Below are 14039 nucleotides of genomic sequence, written 5' to 3' on the forward strand. Positions count from 1 at the left end.
GAAATCCAACATCATAGGCATCAAGGGAGTCTGATCCTCCGCTGGCCTCTTTGTTTTATTGAGACCATCAATTCGCGTAGGATCCTCTGGTTGGTTTTGTTCTGCTGCTCCATGTATGCCTTAACCTATGAAAACATAACAAAAACATCATTGTTAGAAGTTACCACAGAAGTGGCAGCAGAGGACTTTGAGCCTTGAAAGACTGGAGTTTGCATCTTGCTCCCAGCAACGTTGATCCTCTGTACTCCCTCGGGTGGAGGAGGCATTGGCAATGACGCTTTTGATTTGAGAGAAAGTGACGAAGGCATGGTAGTTGAAGCAGAGGTTTATTGAGGGGTCATTGTTAATTGTATTGGTTAAAATGTCGAATATTGATGAGAACTCTTCTGGATAAAAGCACCACTTGCCCACGGTGGGCGCCAAATTGTTTTGGTCAAAAATCGGTTTAAGGATAATGTAACCAAATCAGATTTTGTGAGGTAGAGTGCTTGTATAATATTAATGAATATATAAACGAAATATAGATGAACACAAGGATTTGTTTCGAGGAAAAACCCTTGATCGGTTGATGATCGTCGGCACAAAAACCCCGGGTGATGACAAATCGTCTAACACCTCTTTATTAATCAAAAAATGGTGCTACAAGGTTCCAGATTATGATCAGTGAATACGATCAATCTAAGTGTATGTGAATCTAGCTAAAGTGATCTTAGCGTAATGTTTAACAAGAGTGTTGTGTGTTTCTAAACTGATCATAACTCAATTAAATATACAAAATAACAAACTAAAATTCCTATTAATCCGCCACTCTTCCCATAGATACGTTGCACTTCTTTGACCACGTGCCACTTCCCATGGACTACGAAATAATAGGTACACTAGGTCTCTTAGCCGTTATGCATGTTTAACATAACACCACATATAGAAAACAACCATTAGTTAATAATAAGTATTGAGAATCCTTGATCCTGATACAATCTGGAACACATATTAAGGATAATCGATCCAGAAGTCGGATAAGGATAACCTATCCTCGGCACAAAATATTTATGCCCTAACAGGTGGCAAAGTGTTCCATCCATGGCTTTTGGCGACATCACGTTCACTTCCACGAGTCCACACCCCATGCTTCAAATTAACCCATTCCTTCAAATACTTTAGTGACCTAACAACTTCAAATGTGTGCAATGGACAGACGTAAAGGTAAGAAAGGGACAGTCGTCCCCCTTAAATTTATTTTTTTTAGTGTTACTTATACGTAGGGCTGGCAATTTAGACACAATACAAGAATACACACACGAATCTACACGACTTTAACATTATCGGGTATGGCCTTAACATGTTTTGTGTACTGAACAGGTAGACACGAATCGACCTGTTAATTTCCGTGTCTAAACAGGTAAATACCCGTTTACCTGTTAAGTATCCGTTAGTACCTGATTAGATTTTTTTTTTTTACAAATAAAAATATATAAGATTAATAATATAATAATATGTTTTATACCCTAAATAGTTAACCATAAACTTTTATACCAAACAACTGAACACGACGCAAAACATTCCAATTCAACATCAAGCAAAAGAAGCACAAACCCTACTCTGATTCTCCCTCTCCAGATCTCCAATAGTCCAGTGGTTTCCCTTCACATTTCCGGCAGTCGCAGCCCTTAGATTATCTAGTCTACCTCCACGTCTATGATTCTTCGAAATTCCAGCCTCCTCGCAGTTATAGCGGTGCCACCGGCCACCGAATGGCCAAGCCCTTCTCCGACTCTCCGGCAGGTTCGTGTCTTATCGTGTTATTTGGTATTAACAGGTTTGTGTTTGAGTTTGTGATACATGTGCGCGATAAGTTTTCATGCCGTGTACAATGTTTCGTGTTTGTGTCTTATCGTGTACGGATGGATATACACGATATGCTAACCCTACTTATACGCAAAAATCCTAATTGCCAACTCCCCCCCCCCCCCCCCAACACGCACACACCTTCCCGGTACAAAGAAAAACTCAGACCCGAATGAATGTGTGCATTGATTGTTGTATAACCTAGTTTTTCTTTAAAAAGTAGTTATTTTAAACGGATGAAAATTGAAGCTAGTGTGTATAAGTGTACTACGACGACTATACATAATCCATTGCCTCTTGCATGTTTTAATTTGGTGTACACATCAAATCACCCATTGTTTTTGCTACTTAGATAAAAGAGAGTTAATGTCATAACATCTTTTCATTCACCCAAAAATCATTTCATGCGTCGACCCAAATTTAGTACTTTTAACTACATAATAAACTTTTTAAAATGCACAAATATGTGATAAAGCGTGTAAACATATTATCCAAACATTCAAAAATTGTGATGCTATCATTTTTAACATTAGTTTTTGTGTTTTCAAAGGCCATTGTCCATTGACTACTTATACTAAAGCGAAATATAAAATAAAAAAATTATACATATATGAATCGCTAGAAGGAGGGCTTGAACCTCCGACCTTGTGGTTAACAGCCACACGCTCTAACCAACTGAGCTATTCCAGCTTATTAGAATGACAATCATAGTAAATCTTTATCAATAAATGACACTACAAGAAATTGTGAAATAGCAAATCACAAATTGAGAAAGGTTAAACTGATATAAATATAACATATTTCTGAATTAACGTAAAACATTGACTAAATTTTGTAATATTGGATTGTATCTGGAAATTCTTAAGCCGTCTTAGACCTATTATGTGAAAAGTAAATTAATCAAAATGGTGGTCCAACCAGACCTATTATGTGAAAAGTAAAAATCTATCACCGATGCACTGATAGATTTTTCTAACAAATTAAGTTGCTACTTGACAGTGTTTTGAGACTAAACTCGAGTCATTTCATGAATTCCCGTCCCCGAAAACAACAGGCACACGCAGGAGGCAGTCCATATATTTAAAACATAAACCAAAAACTAATCTTAGTTTATTAAGTTCATCCTTTTATCCTTTCATTTATGCTTTCCTGTTTTGCGACTTCCGATTTGTCTTCCTTCCAAGAAACCAAGTTCCTGCATATCTTGTTTTGCCATCAAATTCCTAGAAAACAAAAGACAGTATCGTAAGTTTGATTTTGAACAACATAAGGGTATCTACTTCATAAACATAGATTAAACCAATTTTTTTCTTGAACCTAAAAGATCGGTTAATTTGGTTATATAGTGTTAACTAGAGGTGGCAAATGGGTTGGGTTGGGTTGGGTTGGGTCGAACGAGTCATGGGTTGAAATAAGTCATGGGTCAAAACGAGTATGAGTCAAAATGAGTTTGGGTCAAAATGAGTCAATTAAAAAAAGGGTTATTTTGGTTTGGGTCAAAATAGGTTAGGGTCAAACCGGGTTTTTTTTTTTTTTTTTGGTGAACGAGAATAACGGCGGAAACATTTTAGTTTTTTTAGATTTTTCGTTTTTTACTTATATTTTAAGTTATGATTTTTTTAATTATTTTTTTTAGGGGTTTTCTATTAAGATCAAAAACCCTCAAAAAAAAATATTCAAAAATAATAATAAAAAAATTATAACTCAAAATATAAATCATAAACAAAAAAAGTAAAAACACTAAAATGTTTCATACGTTGTCCTCGTTCCATAAAAAAACATGTAGAATCGAACCGAAACCAAAAGAATCGACGAAAATGAAACAAAGAAACAAAAAGCCAAAACCGGACCACATCAATCGAAATCGAAAAAATCAATCAAAACGGAAGTAAAAGAATTCAAACCGAACAAAAACAAAACTGAAAAAACGAACAAAAACGAGTCCGGAATCGACCAGAAAGAAACAAAAGAAACTAAAACCCAACACGTCATGGGTTAAAACTCGTGTTGACTTGAAACCTGAACCGAACCCGTTCCGATCTGAAACCTGTTTCGTGCCGAAACCTGTCTTGTACGAAAACCCGTTCCGATCCGAAACCTGTCACATTTCCTTAGGACACTAACCCACATCGACCCATTTCTTTGAACTTGTCGACCCATTTTGACCCGAAAATAAAAGGATGGAATTTCAAATGACTCATTTTGACACATTTATTTAAAACCTTTTACCCAAACCAACTCATTTAACTTTTAAAACAACTCAGATTGACTCATTTGAAAGGGTTTGGGTCAAGATTGTCACCCCTAGTGTTAACCAATAAACTAACTTAAAGATAAGTGAAAGTCACTAATATATTCGATGAAGACTGCAAACAGAGAAGGGGAAAGAATCACAAACTTTGCCATACGACATTCCAAGTATTTCTTTGAAAAATGTCTACATATGCCCTGAAGTTTTGAGGCAGCTTATATACTCTTTCTTTTCCTTAACATAGAAAATCAACACCAAAAGAGCAGATTAAAAGATTGAAGTATTAATTATATAAACTACTTGAGGGAGACTACCATCCAGAGGTGGCAAAATGGGCATGTCGTAGAAAGTTGGGTAACAAGTCAAAACGAGTTACGGTGGAAACATGGATTAGGCCAGGTTTAGCTAGAACACATGTTGTCCAACTTTTTATATACTTTTTTATAAATAATTTGAGTGTTAAAATACAACAAATAACATAAAAAGGACAACATATCATCTGTAATTTCTCAACAATTTTGCATATTAAAGTCCGTCTACAAGTTTAATATGAACAAATTTGTGATTGCTTTTAAACAACTTTCAACTGGTACATCCAAATTGCTTTAGAATAACTAGGATAAACAAATTATAAGCCACTAAGGAAAAAAGATACACACATAAGAAAAACAGCCGGACATGTATCAGTTCCAAGTTGTTTTAAAAATAAGATCACAATTTTGTTCAAATATAACATGTAAATGGACTTTAATGAGCAAAAACTTTTTGAGGGACTTTTATTTCTGTTTTTTTTTTCTCAATGGTAATTGCCCTTAAAAATATTATCATAGTTAACTAATTATTTGAACAAAGCAATTTAGTAGTCTGTATGCGTTAAAATACATTTTGGGTTTTTTTGCGACCTGCTAGACCCGCTTCCATTATAGCTACTCCTCTGTCCCAAAACTCCAAATGTATTGTTCATCTTTCTATTTAATTTGTCCCACAATAATGGTAGATTTATAAAAAATGATAGTTTAAATTACATATTGTCAGAATATATCCTTAATCGCCCTTACTTAGTTAAACCTTCCAAGCTTTCCGTCAGAATTGGTATCCTAAACGCATTAACGGTAAAGCTGTCATTCTGCTAACTAAACTCTTCAATAAACGCACTTTATCCATAATGTTTGGACAGTGAGAATCCCTTGATTTACCCAACTGACCCGTTAGAAATAAATCATAACGAGAATCGGCCCGTTCATCAAGAAATGGATTTAAATTTCCAACTTTGATTCAAAAAAACAAAAGGAAATCCGTGTGAGGATACATACAAAGTCACATAAGTGCAAATGGTCCAATGGAAACACTCCTTTCTCTGGTGGTATGGGCCGTGCTCCTCTATTCCCTCCAAATGCTCCACCTGAAAAGGATGAAATGATGTCTTTTGCAAATGATTCTAACAAAAAAATAAGCTATTAAAGTGGAGATTTCGATCACTTTTGAAATGGGTCGATTAAGGTTGTATTTTGCTGAAAATCGGGTCAAAGAAGTAAGTTATTAAAAATGCTAAAAATGAAACCGAACAAAATACTAATTTTATTATAACAATGTAGTTTTTATAATCATGTTTGATACGTTATTGCTGACAAAATATCCATGATGAGCTACTTTTATGATCACTTGGGGCTGAAATGATAGTGTATCTCATATTAAGCATAAATCAAGAAACTTTGACAAATGATTGGTTGACTTGTGCGGCAATGTACCCATTTATATGAATCGGTTAATGCAGATTGTGTTTTATCTAGTGGTTAATGCAGATTGTGTTTTATCTAGTGAAGAGGTATGTACCCGCCTTAACATCGAGCGGGGCGGGTCAACCCACAAGATATGGACAAGAGGCTTGAAATCAAGATATCATGAAGGCACAAAGCCAAAATCTATGCGCACGGCGCATATCACATATGCTCACGCATCACATATGCTCACGCATATCATATATGCTCACGCATCACATATGCTCACGCGTATCACATGCTCGCGCACCATATATGCTCACGCATATCACATCTGCGCGTGGCGCATCTGCGCGTGGCGCATATCGCATGCTCACGCATATCACATCTGCGGTTGGCGCATATTACATATGCTTGTGCATATCACATCTGCGCATGAAACATCAGCGCGTGAGAATAAAGAGAAGACTTCGCGCATCCTCAGGATAGGCGCATATCACACGTGCACATAATCAACCTCGTCCTTATCCAAATCAGGATAAGGACAACCTTGATTGTGCTCGTCAGACAACCTTCCAGAAGGTATCCTTTAAGGAATAAGAATATGCTGATGTTGACAGCTGCCAATGAAAGGTGGACAACTCAGCAAAACCCATGTGCTACCACGTGATTGCACATGGGTCAGGTAAAATGCCTGGGTCAGAGAATAATCAATGAAAAAGCACCAGGTGTCCTAAGGACACGTGGCGCAAAGCAATAGGAGGAGGCCAAAAAGGCCCTAATGGGATCTGAGCCCAATCATTGGAAACCCTAGCACTATAAATACCACACCACCTTCACAAGGGGAGGTAAGCAAGAAAATACATTCCAATTCCTTACTCACTCTCAGATTATTATTATCTTCTCCTACAATCTCTTATTCTCACACCGGAGGGTTACCCCAAAGAGGACCCCTCTGTCCCTTTCTGAGAGGTAAGTTCACGGTGCTGCTCGTTTTGTAGGTAGAAGAACTCATACTCCGGAGAACCATCGGTGAAATAGCATACTCATACCCGAGGAAAGTTGATCGTCTACTAGTGAGCCGATCCACGTTTCTTCATTGGCGCCATCACCTGTTACAACGGCAACAAAATCTCATCAGTTCTCTCTGAAAAACTTCACCATGGTTTCTGGTGTTCGAAACAGCGATCAAGTTCTGGAGGATATTGAGCGTGAGGATGTTAATGAGGGACAGCAGTTTCTGAGGGTGCCGCGTGATTTTGCGCGCACCACCAGTAACCATCCCTTCATCACAACTCCTCATAGCCAGACTGAAACTCCTCCAGACGATCTCACGTTCCAAAATTTGACCGGCGCGAAACAAAAAGGACCAATGGGTCCAGAAGATGAAACAAATGGCCCTAAAGAATGGCTCATAAACGAACAACGGCGTTTAATGGACAAATACAATGAGCTGGTCAAACACAAAAAGTTAGCCGACCTAACACAAAGGCTCGCGTTTGATAAGCAAACCATTCAAGGAACAACAAAAAGGGCGCGCGCGCCGGAAGATGGTCACTCTGTTCACACTGAACACGCTGATTTTAGTGATGAAGAAGTGCACAGCATGAGGAAGACGCGAGATACTCATGCAGGACGCTCACAGCTCCGCGCGCACATGAACATGGCGCCTGGAGCCAAAGCCGATCTGGATCTGTACACACCGTACAGCTCACCAGCGAGAGGGCAAGTGGACGTAACCACACCGTACAGGCCAGCCATCTTGGTGAAGCATTCAAAATTCACTGAGCGCATCGCGAAGGCTCCCATTCAACACAAAACCAAGATGCCAAGTGGGTTGGGCAAGTACGATGGCACAACAGATCCAGACGATTTCTTACAAGGTTTTTATAACACTGGAAACCTAGAAAGCTGGACGATGCCAACATGGTGTCACATGTTTGCTCGCTGCCTCACGGGCGCGGCGCGTGTCTGGTTCGAAAGCTTGCCGACTGGGCAAATCGATGGGTTCGAAGAGCTATTGGAGAAGTTCCAAGCTCACTTCGTACAGCAGCGCAGACACACGCGCGACCCTGATGACATCATGCACTGCGTGCGCAGGAATGATGAAACGATTGAAGACTACATAACTCGTTTCAATCAGGAATCTCTTGCAATTGGAGGTATCACTGAGCAACTCTTGCGCGTGGCCTTTATACAAGGTGCGCGCAGTGATCAACTCCGCAGATCTCTCGTGAGCAGAGATGGCATGCCAACCACTTGGGCCAAGCTAATGGAAGCATCGCGAGTCTTCGCGCGAAATGAAAAACAAATTGCCCAAGATAGAGCAAGAGAAAGAGGGCACCAAGCAGAAGCACCGCGCAACAACGACAGGAGGGGCAAACAAAACTCTGTATGGTCCAGGTTGCAACAAACCAGTTTTTCTCCCGCAGAAAAGCAGGCGCAACCAAGCTCACCCCAGCCCCAAAAAGACAGTCGTAATCGCGGAGAGGGTGACAAGAGGGAGGGGGGCAGAGAGCCTAACAGACCTCTACCAAGAATATGGACTCCTGTCACTAAAACGCCTTCACAAGTGTTAAGCACAGAGAATGTCCAGTTTAAAAGCCCCAAGCCACTACACTATAAGGGACCACCAAACAGTGGCAAGTATTGTGAGTTTCACAAGTCCACAGGGCACAACACCGATGCATGCCACCATTTGAAGGATGCGATTGAAAGAGATGTGAAATCAGGCAAGTTGGCTCACCTGGTGAAAAACCCAAGACCAGAGAATGAACAACCAGATGGAGCCTCAGCCAGCAAAAAGTTCAAAAGAATCTGTGTAGCCGAGGGAGGAAGGCAAGGGCAAAGATCGAGAAAGAGAAGCGCGCAAGTCCAAGGAGATTGGCGCGAGCAACAAGTAATCTTCCCAAGAATCAGGGGAGGCCCTTCTATCAGCAGTCCTCTAGTCATCACTACACACATTGCTCATTATGAAGTGTCAAAAGTCCTGGTGGACACTGGCAGTGAATCAGACATCATGTATGAGCAATGTTTCAGAAAGTTGGATCCAACAGACCAAGCAAGGCTCGAAATTGTGAATGCACCAATCTCGGGTGTTTCAAATGAAATCATTCACCCCTTAGGTCAGATACAATTTGAACTAACCATGGGGGATGAGAAACACAAGCGAGCTGAAATTGTCAACTTCTTGGTCTTGCCCACCACTTCATGCCACAATATGATCTTGGGTAGAGGAACGATTTCCCAATTCAACGCCATACCGTCGCCAGCGCACGGCGCGTTGGGGTTCCCAACACCAACAGGTGTAACATTTGTATACCGAGATCATTTGTGCGCAGTGACAAGTATTCCGCGGGAAGGGAGAATGAAACTTCCAATGGCAAACAACGCGCCAGAGGAATGGATTCTCAACCCAAAATTCCCAGAGCAAACAATCACAATTGGAGCTACGATATCAGACGACACAAGGTTGAGAATGAAAAGATTGCTCACAACGTATATGTCGGTCTTCGCTTGGCAACATTCCGATATGACTGGGGTTCCGCGAGACCTGGCGCAACATTCTCTCAACACGTTCAAGTCCGTAGAGCCAATTGCTCAAAAGAAGAGAATCATGGGGGATGAGAAGGCAAAGGCCATGAATGAGCAAGTAGAGGATCTACTGCGCGCAAACATCATCCGCCTAATACGATACCAGACATGGGTAGCCAATCCTGTGATGGTAAAGAAGAGCAACGGGTCATGGAGGATGTGCATTGACTTCAAAGACCTCAACAAAGCATGTCCAAAAGATTGTTACCCCCTCCCAAACATTGACGCGAAGGTGGACTCCGTGGCGCCATTTAAGCTCAAATGTTTTCTGGATGCCTATAAGGGCTATCACCAAATTCAAATGGCACCACAAGACGAGGACAAGACTGCCTTCAGAACCGACAAGGGTGTTTTTTGTTACACAAAAATGCCCTTTGGTTTGAAGAATGCGGGAGCCACCTACCAAAGACTCATGGACGCGGTTTTCAACGAGCAAATTGGAAGAAACCTAGAACTCTACGTGGATGATTTGGTGATCAAAAGCAGGGAGGAAAAACAAATGCTCAAAGACATCGAAGAAACCCTTTGGCGCCTAAAGGAAGTAAACATGAAGCTCAACCCGAGCAAATGCACATTTGGCGTAGAAGAAGGGAAATTTCTCGGTGTAATGGTCACCAAGGATGGTTTCAAGGTGAACCCAGAGAAGGTGGAGGCTATCCTTGACATGCCCTCACCATCCACCATGAAAGAAGTTCAAAAGTTGAATGGTAGATTGGTATCAATCAACAGGTTCCTAGCGAACCATGCAAGCAAATCTACCCCATTCGTTAACACATTGAGAAATTGCCTAAAGAAAAGCCAATTCAAGTGGACGCCTGAGGCCGAGCAAGCTTTCAGTGAGATAAAAGAATGTCTGATAAATCTGCCTGCGCTCACAGCTCCACTTCCTGGTGAAACTTTAACATTGTACCTGTCAGCAGGAGAGCGCGCCATCGGCGCAGTGTTGTTGGTGGATCGCAAGGGAATCCAAACACCAATCTATTATGTGAGTCGGGTGCTGACAGATCCTGAGACGCACTACTCCATCATGGAAAAGTTAGTTTTGTCACTAACACACGCGTCGCGCAAGCTTTATAGATATTTCAGTGGTCATCCTATTGAAGTTCTGACTGGTTACAACATCCAGCAAGTCTTGCGGCGTCCCACGCTCTCAGGAAGGCTGACAAAATGGGCGCTGGAATTAGGAGAGCACACGATCGCCTATAAGCCCCGTCCAGCAATAAAGGGACAAGTCTTAGCTGATTTCATCGCAGAAATCCCTGAAGGAAAAATTGAAGAGGCTCAGCGCGAGGTAGACCCTCCGCGAGCCAATAATGAAGAAAATGTTTGGAGATTATTCACTGATGGAGCTTCAAACAATGAAGGGTCCGGCGCAGGCCTCAAGCTGGTGGATCCAGAAAGTCATGAGTATACTTACGCAATTAGGTTGGATTTCAAGAGCACCAACAATGAAGCTGAGTATGAAGCCCTGCTGGCTGGTCTGCGCATCGCGCACAAGTTCGGAGTTAAAAAGCTAGAGGCCCATGTTGATTCATACTTGGTAGCAGCACAGGTCAATGGCCTTTATGATGCCAAGGAGAACACCATGCCTCTGTATCTAGAGCAGGCGAAAAAGCTCATCCAGCAATTTGACTTCTTCAGAATCATACATATTCCGCGCAGTGAAAACAAGTCTGCTGACGCGCTGAGTAAGATGGCATCAACCAGCTTCGATCACTTTGGCAAAGATGTCAGGGTAGAAGTAATGAGCAACCCGTCGGTGGGAGCGAAGTCTGTCCTTGTAATTCATACAACCCCTTCATCATGGATAACTCCAATAATGGAATTCTTGAAGGAGGGAAAGGTACCGGACGATCGCGCACAGGCGAGGAAGATAAGACACAAGTCGCAGAACTATGAACTGCTTGATGGTACATTATATCGACGCTCTTATCTTGGACCGCTCATGAAATGCCTAGATGCTGAGGAAGCAAGCTATGTGATCAGAGAGATACACGAAGGAATCTGTGGAATACATGCTGGCCCGCGCATGGTGGTTGCTAAGGCAATGAGCGCAGGTTACTATTGGCCAGGCATGTACTTGGACGCGTTAAAAGAGATCCAAAAATGCAAAGCGTGTCAGAGCTATGCGCCAAACACCATGCGGCCAAAGAACAACTTGATTCCGGTGACCTCCGCATGGCCTTTCCACAAATGGGCAATCGATATTGTGGGTCCCCTACCGCAAGCGCAAGGGCGAGTAAAAATTTTTGGTAGTGGCAGTAGACTATTTCACAAAATGGGTTGAAGCCAAGCCACTAGCAAAAATCACAGCCGAGGCGATGAAGCAATTTATTTGGAGCCACATCATATGCCGTTTTGGCCTGCCCATGGAAATTGTGAGCGACAATGGCAAACAATTCACCGACAGGAAGATATCCAGCTGGCTCAAGGAATTGCGCATCAACCAAATCTTCACTTCAGTATACCACCCTCAGGGGAATGGCCAAGTGGAGCGCGCGAACCAAAGCTTGCTAAATGGGCTGAAGAAAAGGTTGGAGGGAGAATCCCATTCATGGGTCGAGGAGCTACCTAATGTCCTGTGGGCGCACAGGACATTAAGCAAAACCAGCAATGGCGAATCCCCGTTCAGCCTAACCTATGGAACGGAGGCTATGATTCCAGCAGAAATTGGATGCCCATCCCATAGAGTGCTCATGATGAGTAAGATTGATAACGAGCGCGAAAGAAGGTTGGATCTCAACTTACTTGAAGGGCGCAGAGAAACGGCTATCATCAGTGAAGCCAAATACAAGAAAAAACTAGAAAAGTATTACAATCAGCGCGTGAAAGAATGCCACTTCAAGAAGAATGATTTTGTCCTTCGAAACAATGAAGCTAGCCGCGCGATACCCCCGGGAAAGATGTCCCCCAATTGGGAGGGACCTTATCAAGTCTCGGAAGAATTGGGAAAAGGCGCATACGCTTTAAAAGATTTGAATGGAAAGAAGATCCCGCGCGCATGGAACGCAGCACAGCTTAGAAAATGTTTCATGTAAAAATTATCAAGTTTGTAATCAAGGCTTTTTAAGCCATTATGAATAATGATACGCGCTATCTTCTCTTAATGTGTGTTCTATTACCTTTTGCATACATGTTTCACACTTCCCTTTATTAATTTTGAGCAATATGACAACATTGTATTGACATCAAAACAAAAATAAAACGAAGTAAAACATACATGCGCGAGCTTCAAGCTCAAACGCGTTAACGAGTTTTAACTCTAAAACGTCAGGGCCTTAGCCCAATAATACGAGCCTTAGCTCAGGGCCTTAGCCCAATAATACGAGCCTTAGCTCAAATCACTCACAAGATCCATCCTACATGCTGCGCAGCTAGACCATAAAAATACCTAAGCACAACTAAGGCAAAGCACATGCCAAAACATAGTTGTTAAGGTCTCAGGTCGAGGTCGCGCATGGAATTGTAATGGATATCAGAGTAACACATACTGACACGTAAAAGCTAAAACACTCATAATTCCCTATAATAAATGCGCGATAACGTCGCGCAAAAGAGGAATAATGAAACGCCAAGGCACGTGTCAACATAGTCAGGATATTGCAAAATCACTTAAAATATGACAAGGATTAAGTAAAATAATTTCTTTACAACCTTGTTCTTATTTCAACGTGCAAGCATATCTTATATTCAACAAGCAAACATGCAATATAAAGAGATGAATGGGGAATGCGCAAGATGCGAATAAGGGAAAAACAAAATTTCATTCCAAAACATAGAAGGTTACAAATTTACAAAATGATGAGATACAAACTGCAAATAAAAAAAAAACATGAAGGGCTTCTCAAGTCTCTATGTCGACGTCAGCCTCTTCATCGCCCTGCCCTCATCATTACCACCCTCAGCATCTGGCGCAGCCCGCTCCTCGTCATCTCCAAACATGCCATAGTCAAGCTGTTCGTCTTGAATGGAGTCGTCTTCTATCACAATAGTGTCAGGAGCGGGTCCTTTGGCCACGCCAGAGCCGCTAGCAGAGGCAGCATTTCCCGCGCCATCATCGCCGCCACCAGCCCCTTCACACTCGTCAAGTAATTCCTTTAGAGCGCCGAGATCGGGCTGATCAGCAAGCAAGGCTATCTGCAAAGCATAAGGAAAAGTGTGAGTACAAAAAGACTAGGAAAATAAGTCAAGGTAAACTCATTAAGGTTAAAATACCTGCTCAAGGATGGGAATGGGAGTATTCAAATACTTCTCCCCCACCTCGGCCATGTCCGCGCAGACAACGTCGAGCTGATAAGGGTAGTCGGATGGGTTCTTCTTCAGCATGCTATATTCACAGCCATCCTTAAACCCTTCAGCTCGACCCACCAAGCGCGAGGCAGCGTTGCAATCCATCACAAGGGTCTGAAACTCGTCTGAGTATTTCATCGCATAAGCGCAACGAGTCATACCCTGTGAGACTAGCCATTGGCAATCCTGCGCGAGGGAAGAAACAGACGTCTCAAGAGCAGGAATCTGAGAGTTTAACAACTCAACAGTTTCCTTGGTCTGTTTCAGCTCCTCTCTGTCGGACGCTGCTGCCGCCAAGGCCTCTTCCCTTTCCGCTCGCGCAGCATCGAGCGCTTCTTGGC

At 42.1% G+C, this 14039-nt stretch overlaps 1 non-coding gene across 1 annotated transcript; it reads right to left on the reverse strand.

The window, feature by feature from the left end:
• Nucleotides 1-2461: 2461 nt before the first annotated feature.
• TRNAN-GUU (transfer RNA asparagine (anticodon GUU)) lies at nt 2462-2535 on the reverse strand. Its single transcript has one exon. It is a non-coding gene; the product is annotated as a tRNA-Asn (tRNA).
• Nucleotides 2536-14039: the final 11504 nt, after the last annotated feature.

The sequence above is a fragment of the Bidens hawaiensis genome, unplaced genomic scaffold (assembly GCF_021521415.1).
Source record: "Bidens hawaiensis isolate Kalapana, Puna unplaced genomic scaffold, B.hawaiensis_p1.1 tig00013076_1, whole genome shotgun sequence".
In the NCBI taxonomy this organism is placed as follows: Eukaryota; Viridiplantae; Streptophyta; class Magnoliopsida; order Asterales; family Asteraceae; genus Bidens; species Bidens hawaiensis.